Here is a 12,718-nt window from a genome sequence, read left to right on the forward strand (position 1 = left end):
CCATGCGCAGCATTCAACGGAAACTTCTTTCCAGCTCTGCACGTCGGCTAGGACGTCACAATTGCCTGACTCCATGCGGCTCCGCCTGACGTCATCGTGGCAATAGGAGGCCCTCGCCGGTGTGCTGACGTCAGTTTACGCCATTTTTTACGTGCCTTTGGGACGAATAGGTAAATATTGACAATCCAAACACCTCATATCTATATCCAAGAAACCTTTATAGAAAAGGCAAAAGCCAATAATAGTATCAGTACCAATACATGTTCGTAAAAGTTCTGCACAATCATGAATAAATACCAAAACATAAAAATATAAACATATATACAAATATATATATATATAAAAGCATAGCCTCATAATGCAGAAAGAATGAAATATACATGTACACACCCAAGGAAATCTCAGCATGGCCAGACAGACAACGGGGAGGCGGGAGGGACCGTGAGGAATCCACAGGTAGCTAGTGTATCCATCAGAAAAAGCTTTACTGAAAGTAAGTAACTTGCTCTTCTGATGGATACAACTACCTGTGGATTTCTCACCTAATGAATAGAGTCCCAAAGCAGTACCACCTCGAAGGAGGGTGTCCGTCTGGTCATACCAAGAACTCATGCAACACAGACCACGCAAAATGGACATCCCTCCTCATCTCCGAATCCAAGCAATAATGCTTTACAAAGGTGTGGCAGGATGACCAAGTCACGGCCTTACAAATGTCTGCCACTGGAACACCTCTAGCCAGGGCCAATGAAGTCGATTTAGCCCTGGTGGAATGGGCTCTTATTCCCTCAGGAGGATCTTTTTACACCAGTGAATAACATATCTTAATACAAAGAACGACCCACCTGGATAGCGTTCGTTTGTGGACAGCCTTCCCCTTCCTCTTCCCCACGTATCCGACAAAGAGTTGGTCGTCCAAGTGGAACTCTCTCGTTCTGTCTATGTAAAAGCTGAGAGCCCTCCTTGGGTCCAGTCGATGGAGCCTCTCCTCCTCCGATGGATGTGGAGGAGGGTAGAATGTTGAGAAAGTGATGGACTGTGCCAAATGAAAATTAGTCACTTCCTTGGGGAGGAAAGCCGCCCTGGTCCTCAGTACCACTTTGTCCTTATGAAAGGTCATAAAAGGTGGGTGAACAGAAAGAGCCTGAAGCTCACTCACACGCCTAGCAGACGTGATGGCCGTCAGAAACACAGTCTTTATAACAAAAAACTTTAAAGGGCAAGAATGAAGTGGCTCAAAAGGGGAGCCCATCAAAAAGGTTAACACCAGATTTAAATCCCACTGGGGCATGATAAACAGAGTGGGAGGAAACCTATTGGTAAGCCCCTTCAAAAACCTTAACACTAAAGGGGATTTGAACAAAGATGGTTGATCAGGAAGACATAAGAAGGCCGAAAGACAGCCTTTGACAGTGGCCACAGCGCAACCTCGCTGCGCCAACGACAAAGCAAACATCAATATGTCCGACAAATGGGTACTCAAGGGATTAATTTGTCTCTCTCCACACCAATGAATGAAGTTAGCCCATCTGCCCGCATAGACAGACTTGGTGGAGTGTTGCCGGGCAGATAAAATAACTTCCACCACATCTGATGGGAGAGAAAAAGCACTCAGGTTGCCCCTTTTAATCTCCAGGCATGAAGGTGCAGGCTCTGGAGGTGGGGGTATAGAACCCGCCCCTGCGACTGCGAGAGGAGGTCTGCCCTGAAAGGGAGACGGAGCAGAGGGCACAGCAAGAGTTGGAGTAGGTCCGTGTACCACACCCTTCTTGGCCAATCCGGAGCTATTAGTATGACTTGGGCCTGGTCTTGGCGAATCTTCCTCAGAACTCGAATCAATGGTATGGGGGGGAAACGCATAAAGCAACTGGTCGTCCCAGGACATCTGAAACGTGTCCCACAACGCTCCCTGCATCGGATACTGAAGGCTGTACAACGACAGGCAGTGCGCGTTCTCCCGAGTGGCAAATAGGTCTATCTGGGGAAAACCCCACATCCGAAAGATGTAAAGAACCAGATCCGGATGAAGACGCCACTCGTGATCGTCTGAGAAGAGTCGACTGAGACTGTCCGCACACACGTTTTGAACCCTGGCTAGATGGTTTGCTATTACGCAAACCCGATGGTCCTGTGCCCAGGACCAGAGCCACAGAGCCTCTCTGCAGAGAAGATACGACCCTACTCCTCCCTGCTTGTTGATGTACCACATTGCGGTCATATTGTCCGTCAAGACCTGAACCGACCGACTGCGAAGGTAAGGGAGGAAGGCCTTGAGGGCCAAACGTATCACCCGCAATTCCAGCAGGTTTATATGAAACACCTGCTCCATTGGAGACCAACGACCTTTGATCTCCAGGTCCCCCAGATGAGCTCCCAACCCCAAAGTGGAGACATCCGTTATCACTGTGGTCACTGGAGGTGGCAACGAGAACGGCTTTCCTTGAGACCGGTTGCCGTCCGCAGCCTACCTATGAGGATCCACTGCAGTGTCTCTGGAGATCCTTATCGACTCCTTGAGATCCCCTTTGTGCTGAAACCACTGCCTGCGGAGACACCACTGAAGAGCCCTCATGTGCCAGCGTGCATGAGTGACCAACAGAATGCAAGAAGCGAACAAACTGAGCAAACGAAGGACCTTGAGGACTGGAACAACCGCTCTTTCTTGAAACATTGGAATCAACGCCTGAATGTCCTGAATCCGCTGTGGCGGAGGAAAGGCCCGATTCAATGTAGTGTCCAGTACTGCCCCTATGAACAGGAGGCATTGAGAGGGCTCCAGGTGAGAAATGGGCACATTTATCGAAAAGCCCAGACTGAACAACAACTGGGTTGCCATCTGCAGATGATGCAGCACAAGCTCCGAAGACTTGGCTTTGATCAACCAATCGTCCAGGTAAGGGAAAACTGCTATTCCCTTCCTCCTGAGGTCCGCTGCAACAACTGCCATCACCTTCGTGAAGACCCGAGGTGCGGAAGTAAGACCAAAAGGAAGGACCGCAAACTGGTAGTGTTGCGACCCTATCACAAAACGCAGATACTTCCTGTGTGACTTGAGAATGGGAATATGGAAATAAGCATCCTGCAAGTCGACAGACACCATCCAATCCTCCTTGTTCAACGCCATAAGTACCTGTGCTAGAGTCAACATTTTGAATTTCTCCTGTTTGAGGAACCAATTCAAAATCCTCAGGTCCAGGATAGGCCTCAAACGACCATCCTTTTTGGGGATCAGAAAATACCTTGAATAACATCCCTGACCCCTCTCCTGCTCGGGAACCAACTCCACTGCACCTTTTGGCAATAGGGACAGAACCTCCTGTTCTAACAACAGAAGATAATCTTCTGAACAAAAGGAAGGACGGGGAGGAGGAATCTCCCGAAAGGGAAGGGCATAGCCTTTCTTTACCACACTGATGACCCAGGAATCGGATATTATCGACTCCCACCTGGGAAGAAAAAAGGACAACCTTCGCCCTACCAGAGAGACATGGGACGCGATGGATAGAGGACTAGCGCTGCTTCCCCTGTTGCATCCCCCCTGAGGAGGAGGAAGAGGAAGGGTGCTGCTGTTGGGTGGCCCCTCTAGTGCGGACTCTACCCCGCCCCCTAAATGATCTATAAGGGAGGCTTGAAGGCTGTTGGCCTGCCTGCTGCGATCTCCCACGAAAGGAAGCTCCTCGTCCAAAAACTCACAGCCGCCTAAAGGACCTAAAAGGGGTCAAAACAGCCTGCAGGCCCATGGATTTTGCTGTGGCCCTATACTCCTTAAAGCACTCCAATGCAGAGTCAACTTTAGTGCCAAATAATTTAGCTCCATCAAAAGGCAAGTCTAAGAGCGTGGCTCGAACATCCACGGAGAACCCAGATGAGCGCAACCAAGCATGACGCCTGGTGGTGATGGAGGTTCCCATGGCTCTAGCAACAGAGTCCGTGGTGTCAAGTCCCGACTGTATGACCTGAGTTGCCGCTGACTGGGCATCCAAGAGGAGTCCATGGAAGTCTTGGGGCATGTCCGGAAACGCTGCCTTTGCTGCATCCATTATTGCGTGAATGTATCTGCCTAGGATACACGTAGCATTAGCTGATTTCAATGCCATACTACACGGAGAGACAAGAAGAAATGTTAAAATTGGCTCTGGCAATTTTTATTGATACACAGAAGTGCTGGTCAAGGTTAAAAACACAAGATAGAGTTAGGGAAATAATGTTCTTTTGCTCTAAAGAAACGAGTGGTCAAACAACATTACTTTTGTCCACTTCAACAGTCAACATGTTTTGCGCCTCTTAACGTCCATACGGATCACTTGGCGCTTCATCAGGACTAAGTGAAATCTTCTCCAAAACTAGTAAATAGCTACACAAAATGTTCCAAAACGTTTAGAACAACATATAGCAGCAAGACTATACTCACAACAGTCCTCATTAATCTAAAGGAACTGGCACATACCATCCTTGATTAGTCTTTCATAGGAGGTGCAATTTACAATCAATTGTTTTTGGATTGTCCTCAATAGCAGATTATGCATCCTTGGGAGACCGCTGGGCTGACCTAAAAGCACGGTCGTCTGAACTTTCTCATACCTGATACACCAAGAATCTTTGTGTGTTTGTTTGCCTGTTTGGAACAGTGTACCTTTTTGATGAATTCATTATGATAAGGAAGTTTGTACACTGGACCAGTTAATCTCCCAGCTCCCCCCTTTTTTAAAATCTAGCCAACTGCCTGTTCACTGCTGGGCAAGAGCAAGGCTTAGCCCAAGCACCCTGTCAGTCAGGACCGTGTTAAATGGAAGTAATGGCTCACATCAGGTTGGTCCAGGTGCAAAACCTTAGTAAGAACACTTGTCTTGACTTCAACAGAAGGCAACTGTAGGTCCAGGGGTTCAGAGGCATGTCCAATCACTACGGCAAACGACACACTCTCCTCTGTTGGGGGTACAACCCTACATCAGGGGAAGTCTCAAGCTCACTGGCGTCCTGGAAGTCCATATAAGTACTGTCATCCTCATAATGTGGGGGTAAATCGTCCCCATTATCACCATTGTTATTATGAGATGGTGGCAAAATGTGGTCAGAATATGAGCCAAAAAGATGACGAAGCCAAGGAAGTGCTGCATCGGAATCAGGTCATATGGAAACCAAGGGTACTGGTGTGGAGTCAAGGCATGACCTTGGTCAGGGTTGCACCATATTCAGTTCAAGGTCAGACACTGGGGTTGACAGGAGCTCTTCCTTGACCTCTGATGCTACCAACGCAGGACTAGCCTTGATAAAGGGATTGTCTCATATCTTGGAGCTGGAATGAAAGTTGGCAGCGAAATTGGTAAGGAAGCTGAGGTGGGTTTAACGGTCTCAGATGGAGCTGAGGAAGGATCCCTGGAGGCCCATGCAGATCCTTGGGGTCCAAGGTGATGCCAGACAGAGCTAGAACAGTGCCAAAAATAGACGGCATGCCCCAGGAAATATAGAGCACAATTGGAACAGTTGTAAGAGCAGCTCCTTGATTTGGGATAAGAAGAGAGATCAGCTGGCACCACGATGCCCTCACGACTTCTACTGGATAGAGAGGGTTGAGTCCCATGTCTGCTACTTTCCTAGACTTACCAGATGGCTTGGACTGCAAAGAAGTCCTGTCTTGGGAATGTCCTCAAGAGTGGAACGGATCCATGCCCTATACTTGGAGCACAAGTGGGACTTATAGAAGATCCTTTACTTCTGTTGGTTTTCAACAACATACAGCTTCACTTCACAGTCCAGAATCACCTTTGATGCATGAGGGAACATTCTTTAAATGACTTGGTATTTTTCTGAGCCCAAACACTAGAGGCACACCTTGTCCTTGTTCGTCACCGACATCTGTTTACAACCATCACAAGACTGTTTGAGTCCTGCAGTGCTTGGTGGGCACATCGTTCCTTTTCACCCTGCAAATAGAATTGGAAACAGTTTCTCAACCCATGAAAAAGGGACTGGAGCTCTGGATCTGCTTTCAATTCAGTCAATCAATCAGTTTTTGTCAAGCGCAGCTACTCACCCGTGAGGGTCTGAAGGCGCTGGGGGCGAGGGGTGGGGCCCTCATCTGAAGAGCCACATCTTGAGGTTCTTCCTGAAGATGGTGGGCGACGGGCTTTGTCTGAGGAGCAGCAGGAGGTTGTTCCAGCTCTTTGCTGCAATGTAAGTGAAAGATCGGCCTCCAGTGGTGGTTTTGCGGATGCAAGGGATGGTGGCAGGGCCATCTGGACAGAGCGGAGGGATCTTACGGGGTGTGAAAGGAGACACAGTGATTCAGGTATGTTTTTCCTGCGTTGTGTATGACTCTGTACGTGTGGGTGGGTAGCCTGAAGGTGATACGCTTCTCGACCGGTAGCCAGTGGAGGGTCCTCAGGTGTTGGGAAATGTGTTCTTGAAGTGGGAGGTCCAGAATGCGTCTGGCGGCTGCGTTCTGGATGAGTTGTAGTTTTTTTATGTTTCTAGTTGAGGTGCCGGTGTAGAGGGTGCTTGTGACTAAGGAATTGGTGACTGTCCTGTGACAGTCTGCTGGGATCCATCTGACGAACTACCCATTGTCAGACTGGAAAGGTAAATAAACCTCATTATCAAAACTGAAAGTGATAGACAGCAAACAGGAGATCTGGGAGTACAGTATGAAGGGTAAGGGCTAATAGAAAGGAAGTCACCCCAAATATTATTAAGGAGAATAGTGAAGCCATCCTAGAATGTCATTCTAGCCTTGTTACACCTAACATAATACATGGGGGAGAGAAGAGTGAAGCAACAATGTCCACATCTATGAGACACCGATTGAACTCTTCAACATAAGTAGTCAATTACCCAAGGTTAGATGCGATCCACACAAATTTAAGGAATAACTCCAGACCATTTTTGAATGCTACAATTCTAACTCAAATGAAAATGACCAGCCTAAAAGGAATAATTGCATGCAAAATAAAGAAGAAGAACATACGGACTACCTCGATCAACTAAAAGAAGTATTTGGCAGACATTCCGAAATTCACAGGGCTACTGAGACAAGCACAGAGCCTGCAGAATATAATTTTGTTTGGGGCGTGCTTCCCATGATACAGGAGCTGAAGCATACACTTTGTATGGGTTGGCAAAATAAAAATGTATCACAGTTGGTCACATTGGTTAATCTTGATGACAAAGGAGAGGAATAAAGGATCAACAGCAATTGATTTGTCTACAGATACAGTTGTTTCAGTAAGTAACAGGAAGAGGGCAGCGAGGCAGCTAGAGTTGAGGACGGGCTGTAGGCAAGGTGCTAGGGAGAGAAAGGGGTGGTAGAGTCCTTCTCGCTTCATTTGTGGGTCACCGGAGGACAGAACGCCTGGCCTGCCCCACGTGTTGTATGGACCACACAAACAGCTCAGTTTACCTTCTCTTCCTTCCCTGCCTCCACATAGATTTCCCTAAAACTAGGACAAAGAAACAGACTATTCCATGCAAATCTTCAGCACAGTAGATAAGAGGGGGGCATTCATCCAATAGGTAATTAACAGAAGGAACATCCCATACCTTGTTACTGGTGGCAGCCAATCACCTTTGAACATTTCAGGTATACCTCCTATTACTCTACTGGGTAAGACAACTGCTAAAGTGGTACAGAGTTTCAGGCCCCATTACGATATCCCTCGGTCTAATATCTGATCAATGTGCTTTTCCAATTAGCTCCTCTTTACCCATTAACTGTCTAAGTAGCACTTTCCTATGTAAATTAAACTGCATTGTGTACTGCACTCCTCATGGTGTTAATTTAAGTCTGCCTCCTGGAAATGAAATGCTGCTCTTCTACTGCTAAATGATTACTGCAGCCTCAAATATTTCTATAAATTTGTCGGTTATTTAGAGCAGTTCAACATCCCTATGGTCCTGACACACTAGCAAAATAGAGTGTATTCTCACTGGTAAGAATGACTAAGCTTCCTTGTATTCTTGTAATTTGGTCTATTATATCTGCTGTAATGCATCAAGGTAATGTGAAATGCAGCTACCATGCCCATCATAAAGACTGGAAAGAATACTTACTAATTAATTAAGGATTTGAGAGTTGTGAATTTAGTTATAGTATGTAGCCTTCCTGTTTGTCAAAATCGCACAAACATGTTATCATGTATCCTGTCTGCTATTGTGGTTGTTCTGTGTTCTGCTTTAGTTTCAACTCCAAAACATCTTTCATTACTTTCTATTTGCCTCTACATTCGAACAAAGACACCTAACATGGACTCCATGCTCATAAGGTTATGTAGAATTACCCTCAAGCAGGGGGCGTGGCCAACATGGCATCTGAGATGGCCGCATAGCCTCCAGCTCCGTCCCCGGCCCGAGTAATTTATCCTCCTCCAGGCGCCCACACCACTCCAGGTGCGGGACGCCGAACGCTCTGTACGGGGCACATATATTGCCCGCATCAGGTTTGTGGACGATGCTCCCGGAGGAGCTGTGTTGCCGAGCTAGACCGAGCCAGACATGGGAGGGTGCGGCCTGCTGCCCTCACTGCCGGGCGCGGCGCTTTCCTCCGCCGCTGCAGCCGTGACGGGGCACGGAGTCGCATTCCCCAGGAGCCAGTCGGACGACCCGGCCGTCGGGGAGAAGACGTCGGCACCGGAGCAGGTAATGCTGTATTAACGCCCCTGCTCCGGGAACTCGCTGACACAGAGGCGGCTCCCGCTGGGGAGCTCAGCCGGCCTGGTGGTGTGCTGGAGGCTGGATTGCCCGCCCCATTGAGCCTCGGCCCACGTTTGGGCTGAGGCTGCAGACACATCGGGGCGGCAGCCCCTTACAACGCGGATTGTGCCCAACTCGGGCACCTGATAAAAGAGCAGTTTAATTAAAAAAATAAAAAATAAAAAAAGGAGAAGAATAGGGGATACAGGGAAAAGGGAAAGAAAAAAGGAACAGAAAGAGAAAAAAGAAAAGTGGTAGATTGAAAGTAGGAAATAAAAAGGAAAGTAAAGAGAAGGGGGGTGAAACAAACACAAAGGTGAAAGCAGAATCTACGTGGAACAAGGAACCCAAAGGACACAGGAACTGGGAATGCACTAATCTCAGTTTCCAGGCAGAATAATAATAGTGGAGCACGCTCCTCAAGCAACAAATTATACAAAAAAGAGCAACTCTGCACCCTCCTTTGGCGCTTTATCGGTGACACTAACCGAATCGCAGCGCACTCAAAAGACTTGAGGCTCTTCATCACAGAGAGTACATAGGTAAACATTAGACAAAAAGTTACCTAAAAAGAGTTTTGCTTAAATTAATCCGCTAATTCTACTGAACGGACCGAGTTTTTGGACACTTACCGTGTACTCTAAGTGGGGTGTACACCGCGCAAACAGTGTACCCCTACCTAGCACTAACAGTCCTGAATCTGTGTGCCCTGCGCCACCGCCACGCCGTGCAGCCCTGCTAGTTACTGCGCTCTAAAACCTAAATGCAGAGAAATTTCTACAACCAATGCACAACATGTTTTACACTTCAAAGGGTTAAGCCTCTGCAGGCCAAACTAAATTACAATCATTAGCAGCAACACCGTTATAAATACAATCAATGGGCAAACCGAAGACTCCATGCACACCCCCAGGGAATATGGACTCTGGAGCACCACCCTCAACTGCGGAAACCTCGACCACACAAGCGCTACAAAACATGGAAATAACACTCCAAACGCACACAACGCAATTTGAAAAGATTCTACAAGCTAAATTAGATACTAAAATCACCCTAGAAGCGAAAATAGGCTCAGTAATGGAAGATGTTAATCTGCTGCAAACAGACCAGCACGTGTTGGCTGAAAAAGTCGCAGGCTTGGAAAAAGATACGGCTCACCTGTCACCAGCAGTAACCAAACTCCAGTCACAAATGGGGGCAATAACAGCGGAAGTGGAGGCGCTGAGGTGCAGAGCTGAAGACGTGGAAGGCAGATCCTGTCGCAACAATATCCGCTTCGTGGGATTTCCCGAGCGTGCTGAGGGTCCGTCCGCAGAATTGTTTATCGAGCAATGGTTAACAGAAAGTGTATTGAAAGACAATATCCCTAAGTTCTTTTCTGTAGAATGTGCCCATAGGGTTCCCGGAAGACCCATGCCACCAGGTGCTCAACCTCGTCCACTAATAACAAGATTCCTTAATTATCGCGATAGGGACCTCATACTGCAATTGTTCCGGAAAGCAGGTCCAATGCGCTTCGAAGCTGCGGTAACAATGGCCTACCCAGACTTCACAACGGAGGTACAGAAAAAGTGTAACTCATTTTTTCGGGCCAAAGAGTGTTTAAGAGACCTTAACATCAAGTATGCTCTGCTGTTTCCTGCCAAACTCCAAATCCAGGACGACACCCGCACCCTCTTTTTTGCCTCACAAGAAGATGCATGGACCTGGCTACACGCAAAGGGTCTCGCCGAACCGATAAACGCAAGAAGCACTACTGACAAAATTCACCCCCCTAGAAATAAACGTAGATCCCGCAGGCACCAAGACGCTAAACCCACTCCTGAGCAGTCTCGTGTGGAACGTTCTTTACTACTGCAGTCTACATCCCTATTCGTTAATACATCTCCAGAGTCCGGATCAACACAATCTGGAATGGAACCCGATCTAGGGGTAAACTCTGACTCGGCGGACTCCACCAGCGGCCCTAAACTTACACCACGGACAGCAGATGACGTCTGATAGGGACCCTTAGACTTTGATACAATGGTGCATTGCTCCACATCTTACAGAAGAAAATACAAATGACCCGCTTAAATTACTTGTATCCCACCAGCTTTTCCTCTGCTACACTGATAGACAGCAGCAACATCAACAAGAGAACAGCGGGCCGGAACCAACATTGACTTGAACTTACTAACCTGAAGCACCCCCCGCACCATATGGACCGTTCTGCATGGTTGGCAAGTATTTTATCAATACTGCCCTTGCCACAACCACAGTTATTGTTAGATATAGTTAATGTTATTGTTTTAAATAAAAGAGTCACAATTCTGAGGCATATCTTAGCTCACAATGTTTGAAGTAATTGTCATTATAATGTGAACAACAGGTACACACTAGGTAACTGCAATACAAACTGGCTAGGCACAATGGTTAGGAAGTATAATGTCGACACAAACAGAGGCGAGCCCACAAACCTACAAAGAGCATACACAAAATCACAAATACTCCAAGGCTTCCCAGAGACAACAGTACAATCCACAATGTAAAATACTCACATGGAACATAAGCGGTATGGCAACCCCACGGAAACGACAACAGATCCACGCATACCTCAGGAGACACCAAATACACTTTGCCATGTTGCAGGAGACACATCTGTCTAAGTCCTCTCTGGAGCACACAAAAGCAAAATGGAAGGGGCAAAAATACGTCACCACCTTTTCTACATACGCCCGGGGGTGAGTGATATGGATAGCCCCTGGGGTCCCTTACGTCATGTCCCGAGTACAGTGTGACCCAAATGGTCGATATGTCCTCTTGGAAGGCGCCCTAGATGGTAATCCCATAGCATTGGCAGCAATATATACCCCTAATTCAAATGAAGGGGAATTTTTACGGGCACTTAACAGTAGTAAATTTTATGATCCGGAGACAGACACCATATGGGGTGGCGACTTTAATTGTGTATTAGACACCCAGAAAGACCGCTCAACCCCCGTTAGACAATACTCCAGCTAAACACGCTTCACTCGAATTCACACAATGGGCCTCCAATAACAGACTAAGTGAAATTTGGAGAACCGGCCATCCGACGCTTCGCGAATACTCTTTCTATTCTCCAGTACATAAGCTACACACTAGAATAGATATGATATTTGCTGCAATGGACATTATCCCAAAAATAACTACATCAGGCTACTTGGCTCGCACCATATCAGATCACAATCCGCTCCAAGCCACCTTGAGAAGAGGCCACGCACACATGTGTATCCCAACGTGGCGCCTACAACCAGATGTCCTTATAGATCCCCCTTTCCACACTTAACTAACTAAATGCCTATCGGATTATTTTGCCTTGAATAAAAACACAACAACAACATGTGCCATGGAGTGGGACGCTCACAAAGTAGTAGTACGTGGCCACTGTCTGGCAGCCTCGGTAGGGATCAAAAAAATGCTTAATAAGGAACTACTGGAGCTAGAGTCTAAAATGCACAAGGTAGAGACCGAGATTACTACAAACGCGTTCCCGCTGGAAACATTAAACTTGCTGAAGTCTGAATATAAAGAGGCTGACGCCAGACTCGGCAGACATGACTACAGACATTATAGAGCCCAACAACATGCGGAAGGTGATAGGTTGGGGAAACTACTAGCATGGCTGGTGTGTCAACCGTCACAAGTCTCACCCATAGGCGCGATCAGAACACACTCAGGTGAAGTGGTTAACACTCAAGCTGAAATAACTATGTCCTTTCATATGTATTATCGTTCTCTATGTCAGTCATTTAGTTCCCCAAACGAGCAACAATTGTCAGAACTCCTATTGATGACTCCCCAAAACAGACACATTATTGAGGATGCAGATATACTAGACGGCCCCATCACTATTGAAGAGCTCCGCTTAACTCTGTCTCAAATGGCACACGGCAAAACCCCTGGATCAGATAGACTACCAATGGAATATTATAACTCACTATCCGCCCATCTCCTGCAGCCCCTGATTGAGGTATTCAACGAAGTGCGAAATAGAAAACAGTTGCCAGAT

At 47.1% G+C, this 12,718-nt stretch overlaps 1 protein-coding gene across 2 annotated transcripts in view; it reads right to left on the reverse strand.

Moving 5' to 3' along the window:
* The window catches only part of SENP7 (SUMO specific peptidase 7), a 790,555-nt gene that overhangs the window by 173,498 nt on the left and 604,339 nt on the right, over positions 1–12,718 (reverse strand). The gene's annotated exons all lie outside the window — the stretch shown is intronic.

The sequence above is a fragment of the Pleurodeles waltl genome, chromosome 8 (genome assembly GCF_031143425.1).
Source record: "Pleurodeles waltl isolate 20211129_DDA chromosome 8, aPleWal1.hap1.20221129, whole genome shotgun sequence".
Classification (NCBI taxonomy): domain Eukaryota; kingdom Metazoa; phylum Chordata; class Amphibia; order Caudata; family Salamandridae; genus Pleurodeles; species Pleurodeles waltl.